General features: G+C 46.0%; 1 protein-coding gene across 7 annotated transcripts in view; it reads left to right on the top strand.

Moving 5' to 3' along the window:
- Positions 1-12,846, top strand: part of FBXL3 (F-box and leucine rich repeat protein 3) — a 155,598-nt gene that overhangs the window by 1,185 nt on the left and 141,567 nt on the right. The window lies entirely within an intron of this gene.

Raw genomic sequence — 12,846 nt, 5'->3', positions numbered from 1 at the left:
GATGGGAAGCAAGTGCAGCTTCTTTAGATGGGGCGAGATATGGACTCTGGGTCCCAGCATCAGGATGGCTCTTGCGGCCGTATTCTGCACGACCTGGAGTTTCCTAAGGAGGCATTCTGGGAGACCCAAATAGAGGGCATTGGCGTAGTCCAGCCTGGAGGTGATAAGGGCCTGGACCACGGTCCTTCTATGGGAGAGGGACAGAAGTGGAAGAAATCTTCAGAGCATTTTCAGGGTTCCGTAACAGGTAACGATCACAGATCGAACTTGGGTCTTCATGTTCAATGAGTTGTCCAGTTTGACCCCTAAGTTTTTGGCTACTTCCACCGAGGTCTGTGGGAGGGACATACCAGGTGGCCACCATTGTCTCCAGATATCCTGGTCCGGAGCTCCGTAAAGAATAACTTCGGATTTAGCGGAGTTGCACTGAAGCTGGTTGTGACTAAACCAGGAAAAGACCAGTCTTAAACAGTTCCTTATTTTGTCGCCATCCAGAGCCTCACCCTTCTTATAGGTAAACAGAAGCTGGGTGTCGTCAGCGTAAGATATAATCATGGCTCCAGCCGCTTTGGCCAACAGGGCGAGAGGAGCCATGTAGAGATTAAATAATAATGGGCTCAGAATAGAGCCCTGAGGGACACCCACCTCCGTTGGAGGCATGAGGGAGGAGAAAGGTGGGTTCCAGACTTCCTGCCTTCGGTCTTCTAAGAATGAAGAGAACCGCTTCAACACCGTGCCCCCCACCCCACAGTCTCTCAGTCTCTGTAGGAGTCTCACATGGGGCACGGTGTCGAAAGCAGCAGATAGATCAAGCAGAATCAGAGCCGCTCTCCCGCCTGAGTCAAGAGTCATTTTGATAGATTCCGATATTTCGAGGAGAGCTGATTCGGTGCTAAAGCCAGCTCTGAATCCTGATTGGCTCGCATGGAGACAGTTGTTCGACTCCATAAATTCGGTGGTGACAGTTCACATGGTTTTCAATGACCTTGGCAATGAAAGGCAGGAGTGAGATGGGTCTATAGTTAGACACTATTAGAGGATCTGCTGTAGGCTTTTTTAACAGTGGCAGGAGTTTGGCGTGTTTCCAGATGGCTGGGACCTGGCCACTGCTCAGAGATAGGTTCAACACCGTATTAACCTCGGCATTGATCACCTCAGCCACTGATGCCAATGTTTTAGCTGGGCAGGGGTCTAATGGTGAGCCGGATTTTAAATTCTTCATGATTATCAGGGATTGAGCTAATGTAATAGAAGGGAATTGGAGGAAGGTGGCAGTAGGTAGTGGTTTGACGTGTGGGGGTAATGAGTTAGTCAGTATCTTAGTGGAAGGGTTGAGAGAAGTCTGTATGTCGACTATCTTCGTGTGGAAGAAGTCTGCTATTTGGTGTGTCTAGACTTCAGAAACTTCGCAATTGGATATAGCTGCTGGCGGTGAGGTGAAGTGTTTGACGATTTTAAATATTTCCTTACTTTTATTGACTAATATCTCAATTTTAGTTTCGAAGAGCCGTTTCTTTTCCTCCAGGATTTTCTGGTGGTAAATTTTTAGTTCTTTTTTTATAAAGGGATTTGCTATTGTCACTAAAGTTTTTCCTCCATGTCCTTTCCAGCTGTTTACAGACACTTTTACACTTGCGCAAGGTTTCATTAAACCAGGGTGCAGAGCGATGTAGAGTCCGTCGGGACCGAAGGGTCTCGGATGCTATGGTCTCCACTCCCTGTTTTATCCAGTTTTCCAGGTTGAGGGCATCCAGTTCTAATTTATTACTGCTGACAAAGGAGTGCGTTTGCAGTGCGGAGCTGAGGGCCTCTGGGGTTATCTTGTGAAGAGCTCTACATTTGAGAAGGGGGGTTTTAGTGTTGGTGTATACTGGTTTCATGATTTTAGCCATTGAAATTTTTAGCAGGAAGTGATCGGTCCAGACCAAAGGGGTGATTCTTCGGTTTGGCACGGGGTGTTAGAGAAAATTTGGTCTAATATATGTCCCTTCTCATGAGTGGGTCTATTTATGAGGGGAAGCAGGTTCAGAGAGTTAAGGGTCTCGCCTAGTGTAATGTTCTCAGCACTCTCTGATTTGTCCATATGGACATTAAAGTCTCTGCGTATGGCGAAGTCTTTCAATTGAGAGCACATTTCCATTGCTGTCTATAATAAAGGAGGTGCTTGCTTCAAAGTGTGTTGGCATGTTCTACGAGGACAACCTTTGTTTGAATGGATATGTGTGTGTGTGTGTGTGTGTATGTGTGTATATATATATATATATATATGTGTATATGTATGTATGTGTGTGTGTGTGTGTGTGTATATGTATATCCAAGTAAATCCCGCTAGCACAAAGGATGGAAGCAGGCACTGACAACAGGAAACTGGAAAGGGTTTTTATTCGGCAGAGATGTACCCTGGACGATGCGTTTCGGTGGACGGTGCCACCTTGATCCCATAGCGCGCTACCGCCATTACACTGCCTTAAAGTACCAATGGATGACGCGTGTTTGACAGTGTATTTATGAATTCTTTGTATGTAATGTCTTTTATGAATTTTTCTTAAAATCGAATAAAAGTATTTTGACTGACTGACAGTGGCCACAAAAAACATACTGGTATGTATGCAACAATGAAAAGTGAAGAAGTAAACACGTTTGGACAATATCAAATCATGACATGAAACAAAGAAACTCTTCATTGTGTGACAATTATAACAATTGCATCAAACACTCAATACTAATAATGTTATTATACAGTGGGAGTGATGTACCCAATGAAATAACCTAAGTTAAAATCAATTAGATTGGAAACACAACAATATATGTGTTAGTACATATAACTGCGTGACTAATCATAGCACAGAGCGATGCAATTAAATAACATATATGTATTGCAATTAATCATTGTCACGCTCCGCCTAATCAATAAATATATGGACACAAGATAGGAGAACCCACAGATAGGCACCTTTTCAATTAGGGAGGGAGAGGCATTACAGGAACTTAAATTGGTCCTGATGTCCCAATTGAATGAAATGAAATCTCAGCTGCAGTTATACACACTCAGAAACATGACAAAATAAAATGTGTAAATAAACAAGTTAGAATCCCTAGTGGGCATGTACTGAACAACTGTTAGGATGTGGAGAGTACTAGCTAGCTGTGGAGCTTTCTTGGTTGGACAAGCGTCCAATCTGAATAAAAAGGCCTCCCAGGAAAGACTGAACATACCTGTTTGATTTCTCAATGTGACTCTACTATAAAATATAGTGTCAGTATAATGGGGTGCTTGACATGTGGTGTGACGTACAACCAAATCAAGTGAGGGAACTTAAAGAAAAAGTAAAAGCAGTGGCTGGCAGAAAGTTCTGCATGCAGCTGAAAGCACTTGAACTGGGCTTAAAGGATGCTTGGAACCCTCCCAATGAATCACGTGAGAGAGTAAGTCTATAAATGGATGTACAGTTCCTCGTCCGAGTTCAGACCATTAGGGATCTTGCTGTTAAGCAAGATGATATAGTGGGACTCTAGTCTGCACAGTTTTAACTCCCTGTTGCCACCCCTGATTTTCTTGGTAACCAAATCAATGACATAATACACCAGATCACTACTATTGCCCGATGTGTTTCATTGATGGGTCATGCAACTGGGTATGTTTTGTCATCCTTTGTGATGGCACGGAGGTGTTGAAGGATCCTGACGTGTACCATGTGTTTGGTACTGCCTGCGTATTGTTTGGGACAAGGGCACTGAAGCACATATATGCAAAGTCTCTCCTGCAGTTAAAGGAGTGACTTATTTTGAGAGTGGTGTTAACGAATGAGCTACAGATCTCACTTATGTTGAGGCCAATAGTACATGCCTTGCATTTGTTGCATTTGTGGCATTTATGAAAACTAGGTGCTAGTGCCAACCAAGAGTCTGATTTGATTGTCTCCGGGCTGCTATTACACAACTCTCCCCACATGGATTTGGCCCTGCATATCAAATGCCAGTGAAAATGGAAAATGTTCCTTACTGTTTGATGTTACGCATTGTAACCCGTGATCATTCTCACTGTACCCTGAGTTTTGTATCTGGTCTTTTTCTCTTTGAACAGCAATGCCTCCCTTGAAATGGACTCCACTTTGGTTTATGTGGTCCTCAGTAGCTCTTGGCCATAGCCCCTTTCTCGGAATCTGAGGTCTAGCTTAGCCTGAACTTCCCTCAATGAATGCATTTCGCTGCAATTTCTCTTCATGCGCAGGTTTTCAGCATAAGGACTGCTTTGCCTTCATTCTAGTGGATGAAAACTCTGCGCATGGAGTTGCCAGCCGTTTTCTTGCGGAAGGTCTTGGTGTGGATTCTAATGTGTGTGAATGAATATATATATATATATATATATATATCAAGTACCTGGGGGAAGGGTGCCCTCCTCAGGCCCTTGAAACCCCATCCAAAGGGGTAGAGTCATCAAAAAAAGTTGAGGGGGCAAGCTTCCCTGTTTCATTTCCAGATCCTGTGAACCCCATTCCCTGGGGCCAAGTTAGTAAAGGTGTCTCAGGGACCCCATCCTCCTGGACAGCACAAGAATGCAGGCAGGGAAGTCATGTGTGCTCCCACCCAGCCGAAGCAGAAAGCTGCTCCATCCAGGTGGGAAGCACTAAATTTCTCCCTTCACACAGGCAGGGAAATATAAAATTGCTTGTGCCCTATAGGAGCAGAAAGAAAAGCTGCTTCTGCTGGATGGTAGCAATGCTGAATCTCACCACACCCAGGACGTTACCAGCCGTTGCAACGCAGTTTTTACCACGTGTTGCTATTACATCGCATACATTACAATGCATGCGATATTACAACGTGTGGTAAAAAAACGCGCATATGGATGGCCATGACTGGGAAATGTTAGGTCTGAAAAAAAGTTTGGGACTGCAACCGGTTGTCCGTTCATCTAAACACTTTTTAGAGTTAAGATTTTACAGATGGCGAGAGATCTGTTACTTCATAGGAAAACCTTTGTTTTGCTGCTAATGCTGGTATGGTTTAATAATTTGCACAGAATTTATGTACACATGTTCTTTATTTACATTTGCCTTTTGAAGGAACCTCTGTATCTGCAACCAAGTCCCTGGGCTGCGGGGTGCCTCAAGGTTCCTCCTTGAGCCCTATGCTATTTAATGCGTACATGAGACCACTGGCTGGGATTGTTCGTCCGCATGGTATTAAGATCATCACATATGCTGACGACACCCAGCTGGTGGTCTCTCTTATGCATAAGAACGCCCACCAACCTCAAACCAACCTGATTACTTGCCTGAAGCAGGTGAAGAGTTGGATGACAAAGTCATGCCTGAAGCTCAACGGAGATAAAACTGAGCTTATGCTTCTTGGCCTGTCAGCTCCTTCCACCTTGGAGCTGTCATGGCCTACTAGTTTAGGTGCACCCCACACACCGAAAGAAAACATAAAAAGCCTTGGGGTTTGGCTGGACAAGTCCCTGACCTTTTGATTCACAAGCAACTAAATTGTCAGCGACCTGTTTTAGTCTCATCAGGATGATGAAAAAAATCCTCCCGCTTCTACTATTTGATGCCAAGCAGGTAGTTATCCAGGGCCTAATCCAGTCCCGTATTGACTTCAGTAACGCCCTGTATCTATGGGCGCCTGAATACTGCCTGCAAAAACTGCAGCGGATCTAGAACTGTGCAGCACGCACACTCCTTGGAATCCCACGCAGAACCCCGATAGAGCCGGGACTCAGAGCTCTACACTGGCTTCCTGTCAGAGAAATAATTACGTTTAAATCCATGTGTATCGCCCATCAAGCTTACTGGAAAGCTGGCCCAACAATTAGCCACCCTCTAATCACCCCTTACTATCCAAAGAAAGAGCTTTGCTCTTCCCATGCTTTTCTGGCAACAGTCCCTCGGATCCGGAGATCCAGAGCAGGAGGCCGTTCTTTTTGCTTATAATGCGCCCAAGCTATGGAACTCACTCCCCCTACACCTAAGATCTAATCCTAATTTGCTGACCTTCTGAAGACAGCTCAAAACCTTTCTTTTTAACTAATCAAGCCTACCCTTGGACCGACTCACCGGAAGGTTCAATCTAGTTCCTAGCGCCTGGACGCCTCAGGGCAGCTGCTGCGCTTAATAAAACCTCTTTTCGTTTCATTTCATTTCATTTGAACCTTTAAAGTTATCTGCAGTTTGCTTAATGCAGAGTCCAACATTATAGTGGGGATTCCAAAACACAATTTCTCAGTTTCAACTCCCATTTGGGGGTTTTGGGGTGATCTACAGGAGAAAATGACAGCAAACTTGGCTGGTGCACTGAGCACACTTTCTTATTAGTTTTTGTGAAGTTTTGTGTAAATCTTTTAATTGCTTCTCTAGTTCTAAATTATATGTGGATCTCCGTGGATAAGAGACCAGTGTCCACGTACTCCACATTTGTATGACTGGACATGGACTCTGTTTCGAGCAGATCCTTTTTATTCAGTCAGAGATATTTGATTTAGCGTGGTGTCTTCAGATTATTTTAAGGTCTGGAGACTTTGTGAAAATATTTTCCCTAGACCAGGGGGTAAAGCACTATGTTGAGGTTACTCCAAATCCCCACTGAATATTGTAGCCAGGGTACAAAATACAAGTTTTTTTTTACCTCCCATGCCCCCACTTCCCCCAAAATAAAAATTATTATATATCGCTTATTGAATACTACAATATGCATTTTTATTTTTAAAGCAGATTTAAGAGGAAAATCTATTAATGTACTCCTAAATTCACATTCTGAATAAGCATAAGAATAGCTTTCCTATTGTGATTATGAAGCGCCACCATGATCTTCTTTAGAAATGGTCTGTTTGTGTGTTCAGAGAAGACCTGGTCACTGAGAACCTTGTAATCAGTTGCATGAACGTGTAAGTGAAATTGACCTTTCTTAAGTTAGACAAAGCATTGGATTTGCTAATCAATGAGGTGGGACTACCCTGGCTCTGAAGGAGAGGTGGTATCTCGGAGCCCCAGCATGGGCTCCTTCAAGTAGATTTTATATCGCGCACAGCTGCCCCAGCGAAGGGGCGTCCTGGTGCTAGAACAGGTACTGAAACATAACACAGAACAAGAAAAAGGACCCTAGGCGGGTACAGAAAACAAGAAAGTTTTAATCATACGTCTAAAAACAGTGAGATTATTCAACGCACGAATGTGCACCGGGAGAGCATTCCACAAACCAGCGGCAAGTACTCGGTAAGATCGGCCACCCATCCTACTGAGTTTAAAACGGGGGCAGAGCGCAAGATGGAGAGCCTCCGATCTCAAAGACCTCAACGGAATATAGGGAGTGAGCAAGTTCGCAAGTGCCGGCGGCGAAGAAAGCTTCAGAATTTTAAAGGCCAGGCATAGCGACTTGAACTTAATTCTTTGCCTAACCGGCAGCCAATGTAGAGCAGAAATCGTACTGGACACTGAACAATGTTTGGGAAGGCCAACAATGGCCCGCGCCGCAGCATTCTGTACCCTTTGAAGTCTAGATGCTTCGGCCTGATTAATTCCCAACAGCAGCACACTGCCGTAGTCCAGCCGAGATAGAACCGTGGCTTGAACCACGAGCTGCCGGGTGGAAGAATCGAAAAACTTGAGGACAGGTCTAAGGCCACGCAAAATACCATAGCAGGTAGCTGCGACTTTCTTCGTATGACTCGAGAAAGAAAGGGCCGAGTCCATCCAAATTCCTAGATTCTTTACCTCGGAGACAGGAACAGGAGTGACGCCCAGTTCCGGCGGCCACCACTGATCTCCCCAGAGCTCTGCGTGTTTCCCCAACACCATAACTTCAGTTTTTTTGGCGTTCAGTTGTAAGCAATTGGTTCTCAGCCAATTTGCTATGGCCAAAAGTCCTGCTCGGAATCTAGGGGCATCCACCTCAGGGTCACTACTCAGTCACCGCCAGCTGCGTATCGTCAGCATATGAGGTCATTGTCAGACCCCATTGTTTGACGATCGCAGCTAGCGGTTTCACATACAAGTTGAACAATGTTGGGCTCAACGAGGAGCCCTGAGGGACCCCCAGATCCAGAGAATGGAAGGTGGACTGGCCAGGTGGTATAGCCACTTTGAATGACCGACCGGAGAGGAAAGAGCAGAACCACTGAAGAGCAGTCCCCGCAATACCAGCCTCCTCCAGGCGCTGAGTCAGAATACGGTGGGACACAGTGTCGAACGCGGCGCTCCGATCTAATAAGAGGAGCGCCGCCGTTCGCCCAGCATCGAGCACCCCACGTAGGTGCTCGGTCATATAGAGCAACGCGGTCTCGGTACTGTGTCCCGACCGAAAACCATTCTGACTCGGGTCTAGGATATTATTGCGAGCAAGATGTTCAGATAGGATGGAATTTACATGTGCCTCCGTGATTTTGGCTATCCAGGGGAGAAGGGATATGGGGCGGTAGTTCTCAGGCAAAGCCGGATCTAAAGTAGCCTTCTTCAAGACAGGAGTAACTACCGCCTGCTTCCATAAGGAAGGGACCGTTCCAGAAGATAGCGACAGATTAATTAAGGAAAGTATCGAAGCCCGGCACGAGAGGGGAAGAGTCCTGATTTGCTCAGGCTTCAGAGGATCTAACGGAGATCCAGATTTGATCCTGAGACCTAGTGTGTCAAAAGCCTCCCTGGACAGGTCCGGCAAAGAAGATAGAATCTCCACCTCCGGCGAGTTAAAGCTCCCTAACTCTGGGTCAGGCAGTGACCGGTTGAATCCTCGATAAATAGTCTGCACTTTTTCTAAAAAGAAGGATGCCAAACCTTCACAATGAGCGTCAGTGCAGATTGCAGTCGAGGTGGCCCTTTTATTCAGAAGGTCCTTAACGACCTTAAAAATTAGTTTTGAGGGATTGGTGCTGGTTTGGAATTCCTGGGCATAGAATGCGGCCCGGGTTCTGCAAATTGCCCTATGGTAGTTCTTAAGTTTGGCAAAATAAATGGACTTCAGATTAAGATCGTAAGTCTTCCTCCATTCCCTCTCAGCTTTCCGGCAGATTTTTTTTAGCTCGGCAAGCGAGTCATTATACCATGGACTTGGTACTTTAGTATGGCATTTTGACCAGCGCATTGGTATAAGGGAATCGAGGGCGTCCGAAATCCATTTGCAAAACAGTTCGTAACCTTGCTCCACATTCAAAGTAAAGCCCAGGGGCTCTTTCTCCAGCATCCCGAAAAACTCCTCCAATTTCAACTTATGCCACTGCCTTTTAAAAACCAATCTTTCCGCCGATTTTAAATGGCAGATCATCGATGGGGCAGGAGACTTCCACCAACAGATGGTCAGTCCAGCCCACCGGGATCGGGTTGGACACCTTCACCCCCTCGAGTAGTAAAAAAGGGGTCCAAAATGTGGCCCCCAGAATGAGTAGGCAGGTTAACTAGTTGAACGAGTTGCAGTGCTTCAAGGTCCGCGAGCAGAGTGTCTATGCCCGTGGACGCCCTACAGTCGAAATGGATATTAAGGTCGCCCGTGATGTTAAAATTTGCACAACTAGGTGCAAAAGAGCTTACCATATCGGCAAGGGCAGCCTTAAAAACTGTATCATTACCTGGAGGACGGTAGATGAGAATACCGCTGAGAGTGAAATGATGACTGAAGGCCACTTTAAAAAGGGCACTCTCACAGGCAGGCAGATCAAGAGATTTCCATTCCGAGGGGTAGCACGATTTTACTACCATGGCGATGCCGCCACCCCTCGTCGGACGGTTCAAAGTAAAAACCGTATATTCAGATGGAAAAGTAAGGTTGAGGATAGCGGCATCAGAGTCTTGTAACCATGTTTCGGTGAGGAAAAGTAGGTTGGGCGAATCCTTCACTAAGAGGTCATGTACATATTGATGATGCTTAACCAACGACCTCACGTTCAAATTCCAGATCCGAAGCATACGTCCCGCGATGTTATTATGTGTGATCGCAGCACTCTCTTCCAGCGATCGAATCCTGGCCGGATTTTCTAAAGACCAGCTATTGCAGGTACACACATATGGGCCGGATAGTGGGTGTACCGGATCGCACCGATAAACACCAAGTCTTCCACCAATGGAAAATATCTCATCCAGAGTGTAGCCAAGTGTCAGAGGCGTCGACATGAAATAAATCGAGCTAAGTGCCCAGAGTCCTACCACGACTCGCGCTTCCTCGTCGCTGACGAGCGCAGACGGGCAGGACTCTGGCACGACTCAGGCGACGCGAGGGTGCCCCGACTGCGCGCCCCGCTGCGTGGGAAAGGGCGACTTTAAGTTGGCGCTCCCAGGAACAGGACGAGCGTGAGGACGCTCCAAGATGGCGCCCGCCGGGCTGGGCAGAGCCCAAGGCAAAATTGCGCCCAAAAAGGACGGACCACCCAAGGGACCCGGACCCACCAAAGCGGCGGTGCTGACACTCAATTATGTGCGGTAAGAGGGAGGGGGAAGAGCCCGGCCTAGACCCGCTAAAACCAGGGGAGAAATGAAAATAAATAAACGCAAATAGAAAACCAGGAAATGTTAAAAAACGAAGCGCCAGCAGCAGCGCAAATGCAGCAGTACAAGTACCTGTTCAGGTGGTCAGCGGTCAGAGACAGCCTCGGGGTATATACTGCCAAAGGAGACCATTCCTAGATGCAGAATGGGAAGCTGCTCATGCGGAGATGATCTGGGTTTCCTAAAATACAATTGCTGGCTGCCAATCGAATGAGGCACACCTCCTCCCTCAGCTACAAATACTTTAGAGGTGGTGCCTAATAGCACGGGCATGACAAAGGTGAGTGTTCCATGCTGGAATAGTGTTTAATACACTGCCCCAGAGAGTCAGGTGACACACTTGCTCTGCATTGTGCGTCCATTGAGGCCCTGGGACTTTGGTGCATGAAACCACTGAGCGTTCAGGTAGTGAGAAGGGTGGGTGTTGCGGTGGGTGTTGCGGGGACTGGTGTGCCTTAGTGAAGGTTCCTGTGTTAGGATTAGTGAGAACTAGAGGGCTCAGACAGGAAACAATCAAGATCTCTACAGCTAAAAGTGCAACTTGTATAACATAGAGACATAGGTTGTGTTACTGCCCCCTACGAGAATAATGGGTCAAGAGGGGGAGGAAGGCATGACTTTTTAAAATCTTTAATTTGCTCATTCTGTGAGAAATGTTGTAACTGAGATCGGGAATTCAGGTAGTCTGTGTGACAGAGAGCCATCATACGGTGGGACTGGGATACTGAAGATATAACATGATCTCTTGCACACCGCCAAATTATTGACAGGAAGCCACAACAGTTAAAGAAACTCTTTCCTCAAGGAATGTGTTTAAGACGTCGACTGAACATACAATTTAGAATTTGACAGCAAGGGTCACTGCCTTGGAACTGGAGGTCGGAAACCTACTGTCAAGAAAAAAAATTGTTTAAGACCTGTCTGTGGATATTCTTGGTACAGCTGGAATACCAGTTGAGGGGAATAAAGAAAGCTTTGTGGATGGAAAATGTCTTGATCCTTGTGCTCCTTCAAATACCGAAGGGTACAGTCCTTTTGATGGCGATACAGATCTTTTGGATACAAAGTGCTAATGCTGGTACAAGTCTCAGTGTAGCAGTCTGTAAGGCTTGTACACTCCCATCAAAGAAACAGAACTGAGATGAGAAGCCCAGTGATGTGTTGAAATGAGAAACCATATGAAAAACAGGTACTACTTCAGGCTGTTCGCCAATGAAGGAAAATCCAGTTAGAAGATGAGCAGGCCTAATCTTTCTGGAATACAGCCCCACATAACCTTGAATCAGCAGTTGCAGCAGGCAAAGAAGGTCTTGATTACATTCAAAGTGGTGGTATCTCTACGGCACCTAGTGAAATTGAAAGTCCTATATGAAGGCAGGTTCCAGATCTTCTTCCAGGTTTAGGCTGTGTATTAGTTTATCATGGTGTTAGCAGTTAGGCTTAGTCATGTGAAGGAAGTGCAGGGCAGAGTCCAGAAACTGACTGAGATTCATGCTTTTTGACATGTCTCTCCATATTGTGCCTTGAATTTAATCCTTTGAGGAAAGTTCTCATGCTCTTGTGCTGCCCTCTTTCTCTTACTCTGTCAGTGAGAGTGACATAGCTATCATTCTGGAGATCAGTTCTGTGGATGTACAGTAAATAACTGTAGTCTTCAATATGATATGAATCGTTTCATTGCTAAGCAAGAAGCATAGTGGTATCTGCATCTGCCTTTACAGTTCTTCTCTGATATGTTTGTGTAGTCTTTTGTTTCTCTTCTGAGTAAAAAGATCCTGGTTGCAGGGGCCAAGCAGTGGTTTCCCTTAGGAACAGAAATTGCCAGATAAGACAAGCTAAGCCTGTCTGTTCCTCCCCAGTGGCATGATGTCTTCAGCAGTTGTAGCCATGCCATCCAAGTGAAGACGGGTACACAGGCAAGGCAGTTGCACCTTTGGGCTGATGCAGCAGCTGTGATGTGTCTTCAGCAGTTTCAGCCTCCGAGTCAGATTGGCTCCACATCTGCAGTAATGCAGCTAGTTTTCAGCAGTGGTTGTACTAGGTTATGAGCTTGCAGCAACTGCTACCGGACACAATGATGCTTGGACTTGTAAAGTTGTAATGCAGTTAACAATAGGAACTATGTAGAGAGACCAAGACACCCTCTCATGACACATGGTGCTCCTCATTTTGCTCCGTAGGGCAATCTTCTTTCTCTGGGTGTTGCTCACTTTGGGCTTCACCTCCAGCAGGGCTAAGCACTCTCCTTCCCTCTCTCAGCAGGCAGGTAGGCTTCTAGGCACTAGACAGACCCTCGGCTTCTCCAGAAGAATCTTCAGATTTCACATGATGTCCGCTCACATCAGGGAGACTTGCTATGAGGCAGACACCAACCCAG

The sequence above is a fragment of the Lissotriton helveticus genome, chromosome 8 (assembly GCF_964261635.1).
Source record: "Lissotriton helveticus chromosome 8, aLisHel1.1, whole genome shotgun sequence".
Taxonomy (NCBI): domain Eukaryota; kingdom Metazoa; phylum Chordata; class Amphibia; order Caudata; family Salamandridae; genus Lissotriton; species Lissotriton helveticus.
The sequence above is the reverse complement of the archived record's forward strand: the minus strand, read 5'-3'. Positions and strand labels throughout refer to the sequence as shown.